This window comes from Callospermophilus lateralis, chromosome 12, assembly GCF_048772815.1.
Source record: "Callospermophilus lateralis isolate mCalLat2 chromosome 12, mCalLat2.hap1, whole genome shotgun sequence".
NCBI lineage: Eukaryota > Metazoa > Chordata > Mammalia > Rodentia > Sciuridae > Callospermophilus > Callospermophilus lateralis.
The window spans coordinates 52,866,915-52,871,689 of NC_135316.1; positions in this window are offsets into that span (position 1 = coordinate 52,866,915).

Consider the following 4,775-nt stretch of genomic DNA (forward strand, 5'->3'; position numbering starts at 1 on the left):
CATAATCTATTTTGAGTTGAGTTTTGTGCAGAGTGAGCTTTTTGTGTTGATTTTCTCTTCTTTCTCTAGTGTTTTGAGATATGTTGCTAGGTTATTTAATTGGTGACTTTCTATTCTTTTAGTGAATGAGCTCAATGCAATCAATTTTCCTCTAAGAACTGCCTTCATAGTATCCCAGAGTACTCGATAAGTTCTGTTGCTATTCTCACTTACTTCTAAGTAGTTTTTATTTTATCCTGATTTCTTCTGCCATCCATTGACATTTAATAGGTATTACTTAGTCTCCAGGGTTTAGAGAAACTTCTATTTTTAAAAATTTTATCATTAATTTCTAATTTCATTCCATTTTGACATGATAGAGTATGCAAGGTATTATCTCTATTTTTTTCTTTGTACTTGCTATGATTTGTTTTGTAGCTGAGGATATGATCTATTTTAGAGAAGGATCTGAGTGCTATGGAGAAGACATTGTATTCAGACATAATGGATGAAATAATGTAGTATATGTTTGTTAAGTCTAAATTATTAATTTTATTATTTAATTCTGTAGCTTCTATATTATTTTTTGGGTTTTTTAAATTTTGTTTTTAAAATCTATCCAGTGGTGAGCAAGGCATGTTAAAGTCATCCAGTATTATTGCATTGTGATCTATTTGATTCTTGATATTGAGAAGTGTTTTGTTGTTGTTGTTGTTGTTGTCTTTGTTTTTAAGTATTTAGATGCTCCATTCTTTGAGGCATCAATAATTATGATTGTTATCCCTTATTGATATATAATTCCTTTAAGCAGTATGAAATTTACTTCTTTGTCCTTTCTGATTAACTTAGGCCTGAAGTCCACTTTATATGATATGTGACTAGAAACCTCTGCATGTTTACAAGATCCATGTGAGTAATATGATTTTTTCCCATCCTTTCACCTATAGTCAGTGGACATCTTTGCCTATGAGGTGAGTCTATTAGAGATGGTATGTTACTGGGTCTTATTTTTTAATCCCATCTGCCAGTCTATTGCTGGGAGCCATCAGCCAAGTAGGTATGACAATCTCCTTGCCAGCTTACTCCCATGCTGTCTAGTGGAAGGACTTCTGTAAGGTGACCTTGCTCAAGGACCAGGGCAAGATCCGTGTTTAGGGTGTTCCCCCTTTAGAATAGGGCAGTTTAGCATAATAGGAGATTAGGGTGTTCCCCCTTTAGAATAGGGCGTATCCTGCTGCTGAGTTCCTCTTGAGTGCTTAGGGTCAGACAGTATATTTTGGGAGACAGAAGCCCATGTGGAGTGGATTTGGGCAGAGAGTGGATTTTGGCAGAGTGTGGATTTGGGCAGAGAACGTGGATTCCCCCAGAACATGTTTGTGGACGGCCGGTGTGAGTTCGGGAATAAAGAATTGCTGTTTGAATCTACAAGCTGTGTGGAGGCTCGTGATTTGTGCCCAGCCAGAGACTGCGGCATTTGGTGGCTCGTACGCGGAACGTCTAAAACTTGAAGGTAAGTGAAATTGCTCGCCCCTGAGGGAGAGCGAAAGAATGGGTGAGCATTTCAAAAAACAATGCGTTCTTGTTTTGATTTATTTTGTTTTTATTTCAAGTTGCCTATTCCTAGAACTTTCTCAGGCAAACTGGGGAAAATGGTTGACTCAAAGTTTGAAGTTGTTCACCTCCGAGGAAGAGAAATTGTTAGAGAAAGGAGGCACCCCAGTAAGACCAAGAACAGCTAGGGCATATGTTGATACAATACAAAGATGTAGCCTGTGGCTTTTTAAAGACGAGTTATTAAGTATATCAATGGGACCATCATGGTATCCTGTAGAAGGATTTTTCTTCAACAAGAAAGAGATGGCTACGCTTGTCTAAGATCTTGGTTTTTACAGATATCTAATTAATTTACAAAGCTAAAGTGTTAAAATATCAACCACTAAATATGAAATCAAGTACTCTTCACTTATTAAGTTCCATAAGGTAATATATTTAACCATTATGTGTGTTTTCATAAATTGGTGAATGGAAAAATGTTTAATATTGCTTTGGTCTGTGTCTTTGCTAAAACAAGGTTACTAAGTGTTAAGAGTCTATCAGGTGTAATTTATATACAAAGAGTATAAGAAGTTTCAGTTGGGTTTCAATTACAGTATTATAGTATCATAAAAAACATGAAAGTCTTTCATCTTCTTAAAGTGGAGAAATTTGTCTAAATCAGAAATTTTAGAAGAGTTATTTCAGAATGTGAATTTATAAAAAGGGTTAACGGCTAGAAAAGAGATATTAAAAGATTCAATGTGGAAATATATTTTAATATGGAAGGTTAAAAAAAAAGAAATGTTTCTAGATGAGATAATCTCTGTGTGGTAAAGTAAAAAGTTGTAAAATGCCATTTTAAAAGATTTTGAGGAAACTAGACTTACTTTAAAAGTTTGAGAAAGGAAGAAAAAGAAAAAGGTATTTGTACATGGCAGATTGAGACAAAGCTTCTTAATGGAGTAAAAAAGGCCTTTGGTTGAAGGGCAGCCATGTAAACTAACATGAAAGCGATTTAAACAGAATCTAAGCCTCGTTTAAAAGAGTGAAACTGTAGGTGGTGAAAAAGTACATTTAAAAGTACAGTATAGATGATAATTAGAAGGCTTTAAAAGGTTAATTTGAAGTTGGTTAAGATGCCTTCATGACGGAGGAAAGATTGCATCATTCAAAGCCTAGTTAATCTTATAAATTGGAAAGGGGTATATATCCCCCAAAGATAAACTTAAAATAACCCTTTTTACTCTAAACTTTTAAAATTTGGATTCATCAGGACTTAGTGCTGCGGAAAGACATATGTATCCAAAAAATGTTCATAAGCCCAAGGTACTTTGGAAAGATATTCTAACAGGACAATGGAAAGATCCTGACTCAGTGATTGTCTGGAGTCGGGGTTTGGTTTGTGTTTTTCCACAGGGAGAACAGCAACCGATTTGGATTCCAGAAAGACTAACTAAAACGATTTCTACAGATCGAAAAGAAGATGATTTGACTCAAATCCATAACAGCTGATATCTAGAACTCCAGCTTGGCCATTCTTACATCTGCGACTGTGATTAACCAGGATGCTTTTTTCAATATCTATTTTATTATTGCATTTTTCCACATCATAAGGCTCTATTTTTATTTTTTGAGCTCATACAAACCTAGGTTAATTTTTTTTTTTGATCAGTTTTATTTTTTGACTATAGAGTTTTTAAACATTGCAATGGAGATTTCACCTAGGTAAAGCTACAAGGCCTTTATTATTATCTTATGTGTTGTACGTTTGTTTGCACATTTGTGTTTTGTGTTGTATGTCTGTGGGTGCGTATTTCATATATGAGGAGCGCTCATGAGAAAATGGATCCAAATTATTATTTTTTTTATTCACGTGATTTAAATGGCTTAATTTAAATTAGGTAAACAGCTGTTAAGGATTGTTTTCAAAGGTGGTTAACAGATCTGCTTGTTTACTAATTTAAATCAGGTAAACAGCTGTTAAGGATTGTTTTTTAAGGAGGTTAACAGATCTGTTTGTTTACTTTCATCTTTCCTTTTCATTATATTTAATAATTCTTTTCAGGATAATGTCTTTTTAGCATCATTGCCAGAATTCCTATCTTCATCCCAATGAATATAACTCAACAAGTATGCTCAATCAAGGAGCCAACTTACTTTGGGAGGCAACGGACTTTGGGAGGAGACGGACATATTGATAGATTCCTCCACTTTGAACTGCTTGCAGAACTTGCCTGGACTATGTAACTACGTTTAGTGCAGCAAATTGTGGTAATGCTGGCATATCTTTGCTGATGGTGTCACCAGTGATCTTTGCTGATGGTGTCACCAATGATGCAATTTTTCCAAAGGAACTGTCAATTGGCTTGGTGTCGTGGCATTTCTGTATCCTCCTCCCTTCTGCTAGTGATGGTCTAAAATTTGGGGGCCAATGGCTATATGCTGGACCGGTAGTCAGTGACGGGTATGATCCAATTGCAGTGGTATCAACCTAAGACAGGAGGCTGACGCCTAAAGGTCAGTTGCCTAAAGGTCAGTTTTCCGATGACGGGTAAGAACCATATGTTGAATTGGACAACCTACCAGGCACGGTCCTTAAGCCACATTAACCTCACTCCCCCACTGGCACCAAGGCCAAATTTGGGGGCCAACAGAGGTGAGGCAAAGAACCTCACCCCCCCACTGGTGCATAGACCTATCCACAAGTATGGCTGTATGCTGGACCGGTAGTTAGTGACGGGTATGATCCAGTTGCAGTGGTAACAACCTAAGACAGGAGGCTGACACCTAAAGGTCAGTTTTCCAATGACGGGTAAGAGCCATATGTTGAACTGGACAACCTACCAGGCACGGTCCTTAAGCCACATTACTTGTTGTTTAATTAATCAGAAGGGGGGAGATGCTGGGAGCCATCAGCCAAGTAGGTATGACAATCTCCTTGCCAGCTTACTCCCATGCTGTCTAGTGGAAGGACTTCTGTAAGGTGACCTTGCTCAAGGACCAGGGCAGGATCCGTGTTTAGGGTGTTCCCCCTTTAGAATAGGGCGGTTTAGCATAATAGGAGATTAGGGTGTTCCCCCTTTAGAATAGGGCATATCCTGCTGCTGAGTTCCTCTTGAGTTCTTAGGGTCAGACAGTATATTTTGGGAGACAGAAGCCCAGGAGTAGTGGATTTGGGCAGAGTAGTGGATTTGGGCAGAAGTGGATTTGGGCAGAGTAGTGGATTTGGGCAGAGAACGTGGATTCCCCTAGAACGTGTT